The sequence below is a fragment of the Manacus candei genome, unplaced genomic scaffold, assembly GCF_025592945.1.
Source record: "Manacus candei isolate 608988 ecotype Guabito, Panama unplaced genomic scaffold, ASM2559294v1 h1tg000008l, whole genome shotgun sequence".
In the NCBI taxonomy this organism is placed as follows: Eukaryota; Metazoa; Chordata; class Aves; order Passeriformes; family Pipridae; genus Manacus; species Manacus candei.
Window position 1 is genome coordinate 23,054,972 of NW_026138056.1, and position 18,747 is coordinate 23,073,718.

An 18,747-nucleotide genomic window follows, 5' to 3' on the forward strand; every position below is an offset into this window, starting at 1 on the left:
CTGACACACATTAGTTGGTCCTTTTTACACATTAAATGTCTTTACAGTTTTCATATTTCTTCTGTTTTTACACTATGCAGCTCTGCATAGAAGGAGATAGCTAAGATACATACTGCACAATGAATACCATTAACACCTTGCAATTCTTTGTTGTCTTTAAGAAAAAGTTAGACACAAAGTTAGATTTAAAAACCACCCAAAAACTACATGTACCAGATATTTGGACAAGAACAGAATGAAAATAACAAACTGATAAAAGCCTAGAATTATACAATTCCCTGGAGAGTTTCCCTTTTAGTCACACTGCAGAAAAGAAAAAATGAGGTGAAAGCTAAAAGGACATTGTGTCATCTCCCCCTCATACTTTGCATTCCCAGGCTTTTGTTGCCTGGTGCTCTGGAAGAACTTTCCTTTCTAATGAGATGGGAAAAAAACCTTTTGGGATGCAGAAAGATTTACACACGGGCCTGATTCAGCAACCTGACTCACTTCACATGGGAATAGTCCCAACTGGTTTCATCTTCTAGCTATGACTTCAGTGATAGCCACTTTAGCTGGTTTACTCATGCAAACAAACATTATTCCAAGTGAACAGAGACTGTAGACTGGAAATTTCTCCCTTTGAGCTACGGCCAAATGGAAGAGAAAATGGAGGGAGGCTGAAATATGGGCACCGAAAGGTATTTTTCAAGGCCAAGCTCAAGGGAATTTTTCAATATAGTCAGAAATCTATTTAGCAGTCTCTTTGCATTTTAAAATCTTTGGAAGGAAATTGTCACTTTTCTTAGATTCTACCTCCTTGCCAAGATTTGTATATCACGAAGCAGAAAGAAAACACAGCAGAGAGAAATAAATGAAAACCCTAATGCATCAGCTTGGTCCAGCCACGTTTCCTGACTGTAATCATTCAAGTTTTTCTGACCATTGAAAATCTTTTACACTAAAACCCACGCCAAATCTTTCCTTTTTCTTCAGTACCATAGTCTTCCTATCCATAACTATGTCTTTTGCGGTCAAAGATGGAGACTGCAAGATGCAAGGTGCCTTGTGGTTTTGATTAACTGAATTAATTAGCAAATACAAATACCAGGAATAAGGCTGGTAAATCTGTTTACCTGTGTTTATTAATTTAGACAGAAGGAAAACTATCCTCTATTTCTTGAGAGTTGATATCACATCCAACTAATACGACATGGTTGCATCTTGGACTCTCTTTAATACTGGTTATCTATGAGCCAGGCAATATATATGGGCTTATAACTTTTACTCCCACACATGGATAAGGCTCACACAAGCAGGAGGTAGAAGGTCAATTTAGGCATTTTAGACCCTTAGTGTGTGATGTACTTTGCAAGCCAGTGCTGAGTGTGCAGGAGAATTCCCTCAGGGTGCATCTCATGCAGGCAGCAGACTTTGTCTGAGGAATGCCTGTCTTTTCTGCTGAGCACTGAGGCAGGGGGAGCAGAAAAGTTTCTCTGTGTTTCTGCAGCTTCTTAGCCAAAGGTGGTTTCTTCAGTTTTCCTTAAAATGAAGAGGAGGCAAATACATAGTATTGATCTTTCCATTAGCATTGGAGAAAAGTATTGCAGATCTGAAAATGGGAGAATTAAACCATCCACATAAATGCCACCACTGTATGAAAACGACAACCCAGGATAAGTTGATTTAGTCTTCCATGCTCTCTTTGTAAAATCTTGCTGATTGCTTTAAGATTGTAATTCTAAAAGTCAGAAACAGCCTTAATTCCTGAGGACAACCTGTGAACTCCATTCCCACAGTAAAAAAAAAAAAAAAAAGTAAGAGGAAGAGAAAATTTGCCAGGCTGCAAGGAAGAAGTATAAGAGCTTGAATAAAAAGTAGTAGCATATCTATGCTAGGGCAGGAAGGAGAGCAGTGCTCCATCTCTCATAATGCTGCTGAGTCATGTTGGTTTCAAGCCAGAAAATGTCCCCACTTTTCTAAAAAAAAAAAAAAAGAAAAAGAAAACTTAGTTTAAGAAAGTTCAGGATCCATATATCTTCATTTTTTGAAGTATCTTCAAGCACCATTGCTGGAGGTTTCCCAGACTCCCAACTCTGTGGATCAGGGCACTGATCTCAGTGGTCCATAACCCTAATCATGACTCTGAATAAAGGGTCCAGAAAGCTGTTCTGGGCTATACTGTTGAAATGAGAATTTATCGCATCTCTCTATATTACTATTCAATTAACATATCCATTACATGACCAATGTCTCCCATCAATCAGCTCAAAGGACTTCACATATCACTATTCAACATATTCTATCAGAAGATGAACGGGTCCTAAAGAGAGCTCATCAAAATTTTCAGATTATTAGTATTTCAATCATACTTTTTCAATTGATGTTTCTATTTTGTGTGAAAGATGTGTATAATATAAAAACAAACTACAAATTTTCAGTTGTAACTGTTCCAGTTTTAACTTTCTTCTTAGATAACTGGAAAATACTTCCCTAATATAGCATTTCTCAAAATCAACAGTGTATTTTTTTTTGACAGCATGATAACAAAATTACAAGACATTCAGTCCAGGGCAGGGATAAATTACCTTATTTTTCTAGTGAATTCTACTGCTATTTTCCAACTTGGTATGACTGCCAGAGAGGACTTAAGCAAAATAAACATATAGAGAGTAAAATAAGCCATACAGACAGCAGGGGAGTATTTTTCAGGCACCACTGGAATCTTATTAAAATATTTTAAATGAGAAGGCCCAAATTATCAGCCAAATCCAACTACAGGAAATATGTGATTCTTCATTAACAGCTGTGATTGTATGTTTGTAATAACTTTACTCTGTTTCATGTTCATTCAGGTTGTTCTTCCCCTAATTTAACACCTCTGCAATACCACATCGCTGCCTCCTTTTTGCTTCAGCCTCAGCATCAGAAGCTTCCCCACCCAGCACTGCAGGGACCACCACCAAGGGTAATTGAATTTCCATGCCTATTCAGCCCCGGGTCCGCACACGCTGACGCTGCCAGCAGCCGGCTCCGGTTTGTGTCTGCAGAGCACTCGCCGCTGCGGCATTGAGGGCTGCTGCCAAGGGTCGGCCGGGTGGTTCTCCTGGGGGGAAAGTATCGAGGAATAAGTAGCTTAACCAGGATAACCAACACATTGCAGAAAAGCTCTTCGCTAGACAGTATATGACCTATCTGGCTACTAGTGACTCCAGCTCGCTTTAAGTCTGAAGGATACATCTGAGGGACCATGCATTTATTTTTGATTTCTATGAACCATTAACTCCTTTTTGTGTCACTTGTCCCTGTGCACACACACACACAATTACATTTTCCTTTCTATTTTCTTTGACCTGCCAAAAGATAATCTAGAAATTTAAAAGAGCACTGTCATCAGGACAGTCAACTCATTCACACTCAACAGTGAAGTTTAAAGTTTAGCCCGGTAAATACATACTGTAACTGCTAAGGAAAAGCATTTGGTGCAGATGAAAAGGGTCGTCTTTCTTCTCCCTTATCACCATGGCTAAATATCCTCTTTTGTAAAACAGTTGAGCTGTTAAGTTCTATGCTAAGGCACGTACACACTTTGGAAAGGTAATTTGAAAGCGAGTTGAGCCATGACAAATAGGGACAGCTGGCCTAATTGAATCATTTGATCTAAGACAGCTCAACTTGGTTATCCTCACTGCAGCCCACATTGATATTAGCGAGTGAATCATTAGCCATGAAATCATGTCGACTTTCCCGATGCAGCGTTCTTGACATGACAGGGAACGCAGTCTGCCTTTCATTATAGCACCAATGAGATCTTCAGTCTGTCATGAAGGGAAGAAAAAAAAAAAAAAAGAAAAAGTGCTTTGAAAACTTTTAGGCTCAGCAACAGAAAGTAATTTGCTCCTCCATACATCATGGAGCAGCTAAAGGAGGAAAGACCCTTTCTGGTGGGTCTCAGGTTACCTGTCAGCCTCAGCAGAGAGCTGGCGTGCCTCAGCCTTGTTCAGCTGCCTGTGGCAGGCACAGTCTGCGGTGAGACAACGGGTGACCATTTAGTAGCTATTTCCTTATTTCCTAGGGCTTAATTCTTTTCCTTGTGTTTGTGAACATGAGAGAGCCCACAGTGTCATATGCATTTGCACAGGCTGTTTCTAGGAATAGCTTCTTATAACTCTTTTGTAGATTGATTAATTAATAGCAGACTAGGGCTGCATCTTTAGCATTTGGACCACAATTTTTGGCTATTTTAAATACTAACTGGACTGCTCTTAATCCAATCCACATCTCAGCTATCCTAGCACAAAAATAATCACCAGAGTTATTTTCCAAATATCTCCAAGGCATTTAGGAAGAGATACCAGTCTTTAAAGTCCTTCCTTGATTTGCAAACTAATGGGCTCATCCAGCTGCCTTTGAATGGAATAGAAATTTTCTATGGTAACAGAGCCAAAGCCAGATCCCAAGCTCTTTTAACAGGCATAGTTGGAAAAAATTATCTGATGGTTTAGGTCGGGTTATTGGTGACAGGACCAGACAAACATCATTTGGGCTAAACTAGGAGCATGATGAAATTTGTATAATGTCCAATTTAGGAAGAGCGACAGAAGCAGAGAAGTGTTTCTGCAAGTCAGAGAGACATGCCAGCACTGGATAGAGATGAGATTCAGACCTTGGAAAAGAGAACTACCATATCTTACCCTGCCAATAGTGGTCTAAATGGTATATCTGCAATCTACCAGAGAAAGCAATAGAAAAAAGAAAAAAGCACAAGGGCAGGGGTATTTATAAATCAGACTGGGGTGATCCTAAAGACAAAGCAAAACAAATTGCAAGCCTGAAAAGATACAAGAAAGTCTGAATAAGGCCCAAAAATCTTATTTTCTTTGGAGGGGGGGTCGTTGAGGGGTTACTCAGCTTCACAGCAGAATTTCTGTTCTGTACAAATCACCCAGTGCTTAGGAAACTCATCTAGCTGAGTTAGTGTCCTAACTGCTTGGTTATAATGGAGTAGTAACCCTTAATTGAGCTGCTTTGTGTGAATAACTATATAAATCATAGAGAAGGCAGCTATTTGTCTATTCTGGTGATTAGACTAATCACCTGGGAAGTGGGAAACCTGTGTTCAGGCCTCCCCTGTGCCAGATAAACCATGTTTACACTTCAAGTATATCCTTGTGGTGTTTCAGAGCGTGTGGGGAGACAGGCACATGGGCTTGGGAAGAGTTCCCGGTGCTGGACCTGAATTCGTAAGTCCTGCACAGGTGCTGTGCTACAGCCAGCAATCCCAGGCTATGTTCAGCAAATCTCAAGCCATCTCGGTCCGAGCAGAGATGCCAAAACTCAGGTCTCTCAGTCCCATACCCCATTGAGCAAGATCAGCTCTGTGGAAAACCACTTCCAAGAGATGTGTGTCTTAAATGCCTCTGGAATTGGAGCTACCATGTTTTCCATATGTAATCTGTCCTATGCTTATCCATTCTTCTTGTTAGAAAGATTTATTCACTCTGTAGCATGTGCCTCAGCTGTTGAACAGCTTGGAGACTGTTGTATTTCCCCTCACTTTTCAAATGAAGATGAAGACATCCCTTACTTTCCTAGCTACTTGGCAAAGATAGGGCTGAGGTAAGTTTGTAAATCTAAGTTATGCATTTTTAAATAGTTTGTTGTACTGAGATAGAAAAAGATAACATGTATCCACTAAGTTTTGGAAAGGGATTTCTTTTTCACTCGTTACAAGTCAGCCACCAGTTTTCTGCCATTGCTCACGCTTTCTAGCAGCTGATTAGCTGATGCGGCACATTTGTCAGGATGTTCATTTGTCTGCAAGAAAGGCACAAAGATTATATGTAGGTCAGCCCAAATGTGTGGCAATGAAACTTTCATAGCATCATTGTCTCGCATTCAGTAGATGTCAACATGCCACAGAAAAGATGGTTCTGAAGGATTTTATTAGTTCTGAAGTTTTTCATTAGCAGCATATACGTGCATGTTGTAAAATATGTCAGATTCTTCTATTTCCTAGGGAGAGGAAAACATACATACTGCAGAAATTTCTAGTATGGTCTCAGATGCCTTTTTTAAAACATCAGAAAAGTGACAGTCACTCTCCTGAGCTCTCCCAACGCAATCTATGCACAAAAGTTTTATGTTTGGAAAGTAGATTTCCTGCCTTTCTAAAACACAGAGCAAGACCATTTTTTCATTTCAGACTGTTCAGATGGTGGTAGGCCATAAATCCATCCAAAACCCCATGACTCTTTCTCTCTCTGAGCTGCAGCACAGTTTTCCAGTGCACACAACCAGCTGCAAGAAAAAAACATTTCTCTGTCTACCCTTTCAACTGGCTGCTGAAGGAACCAGAATTTGGGCTAGTAAATGGTGAATGAGATGTCCAGCCAGCATAGATCACATCACTATTATCTACATAAAAGCTTTTGTGGGTACATGAACACATATGTATAACTTTGTAATGCAGCTGTATCTCTCACTCTTGCCAACTTCAAGCATTAAAGCCCCAGTCATAAGACTGGCTAAAAATTAATAAATTTTATGTATGTCTAAATATATATTTTGACTATAGTAAAGAAAAGTGACGAACCTTCAAATGAATGAAATGGCTTTATTGGTATTGACCCTTTTGGAGATGTCATTCAAGAGCAACTCCATCAATCTAGTTTGGCCAGCTAAGCTCCTGTTGATTTTTCATCAGTATAAAATTAGAAAATAGATAAGGATATTCCCTTCATGTATATACTGCACAACTTCTCTAATGCTTGATAAGATTCCATTTGTTTCATGTTTCCACCAAAAAATTATTGAAAAACAACAGGCATTATTTTTCTGTATGTTTCTCTCCTCCTTTTCTATCAATTTTCTAATTTTTGGAAGCTAATTAAAGAACATTCTCAACAAATACAATTCTCACAATATTTTCTCTAAAATGTATAGTGTCACTTCTTTGATGCTAACAATCTGCCGTAAAACTCGGTCAATTTTAGAGATTTTCTTTAGAAACCTTTCAAAATTACAGAGATAACACCGGCCTTGATTTCTTCATCTGTCCAGTTTCTTCTAACTTAAAGATGCAAAGTTTATTTAGTACTTAAGAAAAGTGAATGTTTGCTGTCTTAGAATAGTTTGATTTATTAGCTTGTTTCAGTGTGAACAGCAGTAATGTAATGCTTTTATTCACTGATGAATTTGAGCAGTACAGCGTTAATCACTCTCACTACTGTATGTCACTTGAATAATCAACAAACCCCAATGATACATGTTCCTAGATCCTGTAGAGTGCCATTTATCACTGAAACAGAGCCTGTTCATTCTTGACATGTCTTAGTTGTGCAAAACAAGCAGAGAATTTACTGCATAAATAATGTTAGGTGGGTATCATTTAAACTAAAATACAAGAGATTTGAACCTATTCAAAACCAGATATGTCTGAAAGAGGTAGAAAAGGTGGGAAAATGGAACTTCAGCAGTAATCATAAAAATACATTTTATTTATTTATAACTTCCAGGAATGAGCTGGTGAACTCTTTTGGGTGGTTCCTAACACTCGTGTAGGTCATCATATTTCCTACGTTGACAGTCTCAACTGCAGTTCAGAGGAAATTCTTTCACACAACTAGTCTCAGGTTTTACATTTGAGGCGTTTTTTTGTAAGGTCATTTGCATATCCTTATCTGAGTGTATAAAGATGGTTTTATTCTTTGCACAGTTTTGAGATGGTGGCAGTCTAGTAAAACAGGCACCAAATTACAGGGTGGGGACGGAGGTGACAGTGACATTGCTCCTCACCTCCTGTACTGCCTTACGCACCTGGATGTACAGTATCTGTGCCTGCGACCACTCCTCCCTCCAACACGATCATGACAGATGCAGGATGTCACATGCTGTGTCTGTTGTTTCTTAATGTCCTACTGGTATTATGTTCCAGTCTCCAAACTGGTAGAAGCAGTAAAAATCTTGCTCCAGGCTTCTGTCTCCTAAGGATTTAAAATTGCATTTCCAGAAGAAATAACCCTAGATATAACAGTACCTGTCTTAAGATTGAGAAACAGCAAGAGGGGATTATGAAACTTCAGCAAAGTGGCACAAATCAGGCAAATTTAGCCAGTTTTACATGTGAGTCTGAAATCAACCTGTCTGGCAACAGGGAGGATTTAACTACACTGAGGTGACCCATCCAGCACAAAACAGCAAAAGATGGACAAATATTGAAACAGCACATTTGTATCACCAAAACATCTCTAAGCATTGGACTCAGGCATTGCCTTATATGAGACATAAATCAGATATCTGGTAATCCCTGGGACAGTCCATCATCTGTAACTCTCACGTTTCTATATGATAAGTATTTTCTGAGGTGAAACATGGTCCAAAATCTCAAACTTTCTACATCTGAATCATGCTGTAAACCTAACAAGGTTATTAGCAGTTAATGAAAAGGCAGAACTATGGAAACATGACCAACCTATGAAGGGGCAGCACTGTACTTCCTAGTTTTACTGGAAAAGTCCTTCAAATGGTCTTGAAGAAGTCTTTCTACAAGCTCTGCAGCCCAACCTGGGACAAAGTAGTAGTTCATCCTGCCACAGATAAACAACTTTATTTAGAAATTTGAGGGCTATTAAACAAGGTGAATTTCCCTAGTGGATCAGCACAAATTTATTAATCCAGGTGTTACTATAATTGTGATTCATTGGGGATAGGAACTCTGTTCAATGGTCCTCAAACTTGCACTTCCATTTAGTGCTGCGTGGCAAACACAGCACTGGGAGCTGCAAGCTGGCTTTAAATCCTACATATTTCCTTATATTTTACCATTATTTGTACTTAATTGTGTTAGCAATTCTGCTTTTATTTTTCTAGTTATAAAAAGGTTGTTGACAGTCAGATTTGCTGCTCTAATCTCTTTTACCTGCAGTACCATACTTATAATTCTTTAATCATAAAGCTATATTTAAAAGGAGGAAAATCAACACCAAATCACAAAACAGGACTGGGACACACCTCAGTCAGTTAGAGCAGACTTTACTATCAAAGACAAACATGCAATACTAATCCCACTGCACTTGAAAATCACATTTCCTATTCCTTCCTTTGAAGCGGAAGACTGTTTTAAAAAATCACCAGTGCCCTAAGCATCCTCCCTAAGTTTCTGGCTATGACTTTCTTATCATGCTGTTGACTCATTATAATCTTTATCATCACCCTTTTAATAGTCTTTTTTCCTCCTGCATCTCTCTGCCGTGCCAAAGGATCGCTTTGGCAGTAGTCACTTTTGAAACCATCTTAAAATGCCACTCTACAGCAATGAACCTGCAAAACAAAGACCACAGGCACCACAGAGTGGGACCAGATATCACAGAACATGGTTGCTCAGTGTGATATTGCTGCATATCTGTGCAGTGACAAAGTGATTCAATGTCTTATTTTCCACATACTTGGAAAACGTTCAAGGCAGTGATGTTCAAGGAAAAAGTGGATGGATCTACCCTTGCATATGCATACAGAGATTTAAACTAAATTAAAAATAGAGGGGCACACAATGTGTGTGACAATTCTGTTCCATTGGCACCCCCTGTAAAATGCTGCACGTAGCTACAGCACCATGGAAATGTCAAGCTGTCACCCACTAGGACACAAGCATTTACCTAATAGTTTGCAGGAACCGGGCTACTGAATAAACAGATACAATCATGATAGAGGCCTTTCTGTTGCCCACCATCCATTTACTCCCTAAGCACTGTGTATCTGTGGGTTTAATTTTATTTGCTGAAATCATCAAACACAGAAACATCTATATGTAGAATGTGTGTGAGGTAGAGACAGAGACTTAGCACCAGTGTGTTAAAGATAAGGGACCATCTCATCTTTTAATACCACCTCTCACTCTACTTGAATCTGTTCAGCACAGCTGTAACTTGCTGCTGGATGTTGAGACTACACTTCTGACTTTAGAGGTTCTAGGTCTGCAGTACCTAGAACCTCTCAACGGGAAGTTTATTTCAGTATTATACTTGTCACTCTCAGTGATTCATCTATACTGCTCAAATGAGCTGTGTAGAAAATTTATTCAGGGTACAGGTAGATGTACTGTAAATTTTTAGAGTACATAGGTTCAGCTCTACAAATAAGGTAAAGAAAACTAGTGCTCTCTGATGAAATAACCACATGAGACAATAAGGCAAAAACTCTCATATCAGTGCACTTAACTGTTATGAGAGTAATCTGAGAGTCCCTTATGTGTAATAAGGGACTTTCAGATCTCTGCACTTTCAACCAGGCTAACACTTTCAGGTGTTAGTTTCCTTCATGTTTGCTTTAAAATTGCTAATACAACATAAATACAACATATAGTTAAATCCATAATTTCATTCCTGGAAACTTCCTGAAGACATCCCCCCTCACTTTATCTCTTCAGTTTACCAGAAAAAAAAATGGCTAGTATGAATTATCAGATTAAAAGTGGCAGACTTAAAGATTAATTATAAATCATTTTTAATGGAGTTCGTTCTGAGATCAGTTAAAAAGTCACGCAATTGTTTATTCCCTTTAACAGCCAAGATCACAAATCATTAGTATTCTCTTGAATACAGTGCAACTTTGCATCTTTTCAGATGTCAAAGATTAATCTCTTATATTTTGTTTTGGTGACTGCAGAGAGACTGGAAATTACCAAAGCATTTATGCTAGGATCAGAAACACAAAACACTCATGAAAATTGTCCACAGCTTCCCACAAGTAAATGCAGAAGTGGAGCCAGGAAGCCACTGCTACATCTGAACTTTGTCCAGCTGTAGGGTGCTTGCCCATCCACACCATCCATGCGTGGATTAAACAAGAAAAGGGAAGACTGGGAAAAAATTGAGGAGGAAACTGCATGGTGTCACAGGAGAACTTTGCCAACTTTCCCCTGGGCTGCATGAAGAGCAGCCTGACCAGCAGGTCGAGGGAGGTGATTCTCCCCCTCTACTCTGCTCTTGGGAGACCCCATCTGGAGTACTGCATCTAGCCCTGGAGTCCCCAGAATAGGAAAGACATGGACATGTTTGAGTGGGTCCACAGGAGGCCACAAAGATGATCACAGTGTTGGAACACCTCTGCTATGAAGACATACTGAGAGAGCTGGGCTGTTCAGCCTGGAGAGGAGAAGGCTCTAGGGATACCTTAGAGCACCTTCCAGTACCTAAAGGGGCTACAAGAAGGTTGGAGAGGGAATTTTTACAAAGGCATGTAGTGATGGGACAAGGAGTATTGGTCTTTAACTTAAAGAAGGCAGGTTTAGATTGGACATTAGGAAGAAATTCTTCACTGTGAGGGTGGTGAGGCACTGGAACAGGTTGCCCAGAGAAATTGTGGATGACCCATCCCTCCAAGTGTTCAAGGTTAGGCTGGATGGGATTTGAGCAACCCGGTCTAGTGGAAGGTGTCCCTGCCCATGGCAGGGTGGTTTGAACTAGATGATGTTTAAGGTCCCTTTCAACCCAAACAGTCTTATGAGTCTGTGATTTGTGTCTGAGCAGATGCTGATAACCACTCACCCAAAGCACCTCTGCATTGATTGCTTCAGTCTCCACTCAGTTAGCCACATATTCCATGTGTCACCAGATCAGTGGCCTCAGGCTCCAGCTGATAACCACTTCCTCTGCTTCATCTCTCCTGGTTAGCCAAAACCAGGGCAGCTGAGGGCATCTCTTACCTGTTTGAAGAGTTTGGGGTTTTGGACGGATTCCGTAGCCCCCATATGGATTTGCAAAACATGAAACACTGTACAGTTCAGCCCACAGCGTTAGCTTCACTGATTCTACCAGATTGAAAAATAAATAGAATTCTCTAAAAAATTAGCTTGTGGTTTGATAGATGGTTCCCCAAAGCCTGAGAAGAGGAAGATGTTTTCAGAGGAGCTTACAAGTTCATATGTAAAATTAGAAAGCCAGAGGGCCTCAACAGAGGGAGAGAGAAATAGGGAAAGGTTGTGACAACTGCAAGTAAAGTGAGACATATACTTTATCTATAATGTAAGGTTGCCTTTTTAACTAATTTGCTTTCATGCAAATCCCCAAAATCCCTATTGCATATTTTTTTAATTGGTGGTTTCTGCTGTTTTTATTTATTTGTACCTGATAAGGAAATTAATTAAAAAAATAGAACTTTGTTTGAGATGACTTTTTAGTTATATCTTTTTATGATGTTCTAAAGGAGTTTTCTAAGGCTGGAACAGCTGACAAAAGCAGTCAAAGCAGTCAGTCATATGTTCATAGCATACTGCAAGTTAGTCTACAGGTGGAAGTCTAAATTACATTTTTTTATACAATATTAACTAGTAAAGAAACTCCCATTCAGCTGCTTCCACTTTCCATCATGAAAAATCTCCCCAAAATTTAGAGGCAAAACCTCTTACCATTCTCTGAAAGTATAAGGATTGGAAATTAAGGGGAAATTTCCTACTTTTCCTTGTCACATTCCCTGTAATCTTCTGGGGAGTACGTGAGCGAAGACATTCATTTCATTTTGAACACCAGCCAGAAGCTGGAGTTGGACTCTAATCACATATTGCTGCAAAATTTTAGACATATTTTACTTTTATCAGTCACATATTTTGTTCCTTTAGAAAGTTCACTTACACTAGTTCCCTAACACTTTAGGACCCCACTAAGGCTTAACGAGAGACCAAGAGTGGAAGGGAAAAACCTGCTTTCTCTTTGGCTTAAAGAAAAAAAAAAAAGAGAAATGCAAAAAGTTGATCCTGCTCTGACCATTTTTCACCACAGCTAAAGTGAAAAGTTTGACACCACTGTGTTTGCTATATTACTAATGATTCACCATAACACACAAATTTTTTGTTATGCTACTTTAAGCTAAAAACTTTTCATTTCCTAATCAAACTTACTATCACTGCAGAACCTGAACATCAATAGCTGTATTCAACTCTCAGCTAAATGAGGTTTAACATCCTAAAATTTGAGAGCTTCATTAAATGTTAATTTAATGGGGGGAGGGGGTATTCAGATTAATTCAGATTAATTTGCATATAGGTATTTGTGCAGCTCAAGCAGTATCTTTCCTTTCTGTCAGCTCCATCATCTGACAGACGGTGGAAAGAAGAAAATGTATAGAGAAGATGTACAGTGATAAAGTAAGTTGAGGAAGATTTAATTACAGACTGTTATTACATATTCTGTCCTGGCAAGCATGCAAAAGGTAAGAGAGCAACATAAATTTGCTAATGATCAGAGTGATAGAAAATACTGGAATGTCTTAGATAAATAAAGTGGGCAGTTTGAAACAGCAGAGCAAGGTACATGACTATCAATGCTACTGCATTCTCTGCTGAAGTTCAAAAATTATTTGACAACATAGGAAGCTTTATGCACATCAAATGAATTGAATATTTCTACCAGCACAGTTAAAAATACATAAGAAATTTCAGAAAGTGGGTTTATGGGTGTCTGAGGGAAATCACCACAGATGGGTATGGGAATTCTGAACTGTTGTGAAAATTGCTAACACTTGCAAAACACTGGCTGAAAGAAAACAGAAAAATATTCTTGCTGCTCTCAGTATAATCATTTATTTATTAGGGACATGCCATTTATGTTTGGAGCTTTTTCATATGTTTCCAATAGAGTATGTCTACAGGGAGGCGTTAGAATGAAGTAAGTTAGGGCTGAATATATGATACAGTACAATTCAGATCCAGGATCTTACTGATGATTTGTTTGGGGGCCCTGTAAATATGATCTCCATACCATGGCTTGGATTTCCATTGCTACCAATGAAACCCAAACTCACTTAGGGGGAAGTTGCATCACATGCCCCTTTGCATGTTTATACAATGCAACCTGTTATATTTCTGCCAGGCACTTCATAGCTCATCTTCTAGAACTCATTAAGCACTTCATATCCCCATAGCAGGTAAATGGACTTGTTGCTGACATATGTTGCAAAAGAGATCATAATTGGCCAAGAACTACAAAATTAGTGCTACACTGTGCCCACTGGGGATGTCAGGGATGGACACTACTCTACCTTGAGCCTCCAGTGCAGAATCTGACTGTGATGGTGATCCTCTGTGCTTTGATGTCAACACTCATTTCTAGCATCTTCCAGACCAGGGCAGAAAGGAGAGGCAACAGTGGCAGCCCAGAGAGCTACATCATCTCTTCTGTGTGAGGATACTTTAAGTATAATCCCTAGGGCACAGGAGGAAACTCTATCAAGAGTCCCTTAAAAAGAAGAGCCAAATATGTGTAATAGGGACAATGGCTTAAATCACTGACTGCCAAGAAAAACACTGTTTTGGTTGGGGTCCACAAGAGAGAAGCATAAAGCAAAAATCATTAAATAGCTAGAGCAGGGTGGTAGCTACTGCAAAACAATCTGGTAAAAATGGAATTCAAAATAAATCATTCTTACCATTGTACCCTACGTGCTATCTCATCATAGCTCACAAAATAAAACATTGTCAGTCTGAGCAATGATAAAACAAACACTGAAATCATACCACAATATTGACAAAATATAAGACAATCAACAAACTATTAGAATGGGCCTGTTGACTCAAGCAAATGGAATGTAGTAAAACAGCTGTTCTCTTTATCCTGCCCATAAAGGAAAACCTTGGTGACTCACTGAGGGCTTTATGAATTACCGGCTTCTTTTTTCTCCCTTTCCCTGCCATGAATAGAATTCTTCAGCCCTGTCTCCTGTGTCCAGCTTGCACTTATCTTGACTCTGCTTACCATAGCAAGTGCTGTTAAATACTCACCACCTCCCACAAGGAATTGAGATAAGAAAATCACTAATCTATTTTCAAAATTGTTAACAGCGAGTTAAGTGATTTAGCTTCCACCAATGGACAGAAAAGAGCCTAAGAGCTTTTGGGAGCCTTTTCAGCTTCCACATCAAAATGTAAAGAGGTCCAATGGGAGCAGAAATGAAGTTTCATTGACTGATGCCAGAAAATATTCTTTTCTGGGCTTTCAGGAAGATGGTATGGTAATAAGCATGACTTAGGGGAAACTACATCCCAAAGAGTCAAATTGCAATGATCTTAATCATAATTTTTCCCCATTCAGGAACTTGAAATAATACAGACATTGTAGACCAAAACAGATGATTAGGGACACTCCCTAGAGACCATGGACTTTCTAGATTTTTTCAGAATTGAGTCACAGCATGGTGCAAAGACATTTTTTTCCCCAAAGACTTGCACTTTCTAGGAAAAAAAATGTTTTTATCATTGATCTCGCTACTAAAACAACACTTAGAATGCTACATGTAAAAGCACTCAATCTCTAATACATTGCACAGTAAAACAAAATACATCTAAATTACTCTATCATGGCAATTATAAAAAACTACACTAGGTAGAAAAGTTAAATTAGAGGAATGGATTTACAAAAGCATGGCTGCATTCATGTTTGATGGCCGATACTGCGTAGCACAATGAAGATCAAGCCCAGAGAAAGTTAAGGACCCAGCCCTACCATTTGAGAACACTTTGAGGTTTAGCCCAGTAGCTCTCATGGGGAGCTGTGAAGCTGAACTTAACATTTTAAAAATTAAGGGTTTGAGGAGAAAGCAAGAGGAAAAAAAAAAGAGTAAAACTCATAAAGCTCTGTAACTCATAGACTAACTGTAAAGGGAGACAATTGTGCCAGTATATGATAGAGCAAAAAAATCCTGAAAATCAAAACCAAACAAAAAACCTCAAACAATTAACAAAAATTAAAAGCAAAATACTTCTCTGAATGTTTTTTATAGCATATGTAACATTTATAAATGTTTTTGCTCAACGTGTGGATACAATGCATTGTTGTGCATTGATGTGTGATGCATGCACTAAGCTGTTGTAAGATTTGGGTGAGACTCTTCATCAGGTAGGAGCAGCCAGTTGAGTTATGAAAGATGTCATGTCATTTTCAGAGCTACACCTTTCCAGTCATGGCTAGAGTCTGCCTGCTGCCATGAACAGATCAAACTCACTAGTCCGAGCTAACAAAACCTCTCTCCCTGGAAAACAGAGGAAATTTCCAACAGGTAATTTCCAAGAGTTGTGGAGGCCAGGCACAGTGCCAACCACCACCAGTAGCACCAAAGCTGGGTGGCCGATTGGCATGTTGCCAGGGGCCGTCCGGGACCATCCGGCTGGCAGTTGCTAAGAGACGGCACACGCCAAAGTGGGTTGAACAGAAGCCAGCTGAAACGACAGGGCTGCAGGAGGTAGTGGCTCACACCCACAATACCAACTCCTGGCGTCTTTTTTCTGGCTCCTTAGCGTGGTTGAGAGTCAATTTTGATTGGGGAGCCCTCTCTGTGAGCAGCAGCGACTTTGCCAATTCTCCCCAGTCCCACTTCATAGCATTTATTGATAATAGCAATGTGTTAATTATAGGAGACTTGTTCACGGACTGTGAATCCAGTAGGAAGGAACACATTGCAGTACAAAATGTTCCCCTCGCACCACCATGCACCCACCCACTCACCTATTTTCCTTCCATTTGAATTACTTTTCACGTCTCTCAATATTGCCACTTCTCCTTTGTGTTTGCCAAGGAATCAGATTTAGTTGGATGTTAGAAAAGATCCTCCAGACAAAACCACCATGTTCAGGTCCCCAAGAGCTCTCCAATGCAAGAACACTGGGAAACAGTTAGGCAGCTCAGGGAATTTTCATGAAACTCAAGAGCTCCTTGGACTTCAGTCTCAAGGCTGGTCCTCAAAGAAAAACCAGAAACACCTTATTTCAAAAGTTTCAGGCATGCCAACATGAAGTCCACTTGCCCACTCTGCTCAGCAGACACATTGACATAAGCCATAATTAGTTGCAGAATAAGCATTAACAAAGCATTACAAAGGTCTTTCCAACTGCTGCAGCTGGAGATTTTAACCAAGAGTTAATGAGTTTTTACACTCATTCACAAATGTATACGTAGTGCCTACTGCAAAATACATATTTGGAAGACAAATTGAAAAAGTGGAAAAGGAGGAAAATAAAGTGAAAAAAGTATTTTAAAATTGCTGTGTACTATTCAATACACAGCTTACTGCTGACCAAATAACATCTTTGGGATATTTACGTATCATTTAATTTTCTGCAACTACTGTGTTTTTCTAAGATGTTATATGCCCTATTGCAGCAAAAACTTAAACTACATAAAACTTCAAATACAAACTCTTAAAACAGAAATAACAGATACTCCATTCTGTTAATATGTCTGTATAATCACACATCATTCCCATGATATTATCCAAAAATAAGGCTTCCTAGGAGCTAATCTTTCACTCACATACTTAATAATTTTTTAGATTGTTTAAAAGCCCACAAGATAAAAGTTGTAAGAGCTTTAATAGGCATTTTTGCCAGTGTAATAAAATACCTTTTCTGAGTTGCATATCATCTTATAAAATCAAACTTTAAAAATACAAACTACATGTCCAGGCCTGCAATCCTTTATCAGAGCAGACCCGCTGAGATAAATGAAACATTACAGTGGAAATGAGGCAAGAGAATGGACTGTTCATAATCTATGAAGTCTTGCCCTGAAAACAAGTTATTTTCTAACTTTTTAAAGAGATAAACATTAATTCACCCTTGGTTTGGCAACTTCCCCCAGTGGGGAGAGCTACAGACAAAATGACAGTGCAACAAGGACACAGTGGCAGCCCTATTTTTGATTTCACTGGGTTTTGTCAGTTTTTGTTACAATATTAAAATTATTTAAATCTGGGGTTAGTTTTTCTGTGAAGCAGACAGGCTATTGACACCGTGTGACATGGTCGACTGGGGGAGATTTTGCATGTCACAATATATTTGTGCCTTGACTATTCTACCTATGGATGGATCTGTTTTTAAAAGCTTCAGTTTATGCTATGTTCCTGCAGGCCATTTCTTTGAGTTGCTGAAGCAAATAATGTTTTTTTGTTTTGTTTTAACACAGCTTTTAAGCGCTTGTCACAGAAAGACTGATGAGGGGTTAAGAATTTCCTTTTGAAGTTGTACAGAATTACCAACTAATGAGTCGATTTCTTTGATGAGTCTTTTATACTTGGCTGCAGCTGTACAAGAATCAGCCACAAAGGGATCTTAATTTTGTTCGTCGTTAATTCCAACTCAACAGATGAAGTCTGGTTATCATTGTCACCTTCTCAGTTTGCCTTTGTATTATGTGATGCTTGTATATTCAATTAACAATCTGATTAGCAAGTTCTTGCATTCTTCAAGTATCTTTCTTTATTACTGCCAACGTATCAGCTCCTTCAAACAGGATTTAAACCCATAATGCTTTTTTAGCAATGATAAAATTTTTAATGCAAACATTTAATATACTGAAGCACACAGGCCAGCAGGGGAAGATAGCAATGAACTTAAGGAGGATATTAAGAATCATGAAGCTTTAGAGAGTTATTTCATTTAATTAATTTTTTTTCCTTCTTTGTACAGAAGCAGTATCTAATGAAGTTTTCAATTTTGCCACTTTTGTTCAAATTATCAAGTTCTTACAGAATTAGAACAATAAAGATCTGATGTTCTGGACTCTGCTGCAAGTTTAAATCATGCTCTGGACTGGAAATGGGCATTGGTGGCTGCTTCACCACAAGTAGATGTCGCAATCTTCTTGATCCCTTTTTTCCCATCTGAAGCCTGGAATCACTGTTTCAGGAGGTCAGACTAAATGGAAAGGATGAGGCTGAACCTGACGTGGTTTAGAGCTTTACTTCAAATTTACCTGTTCTATAAATAAGAGAAAATGCCAGAAT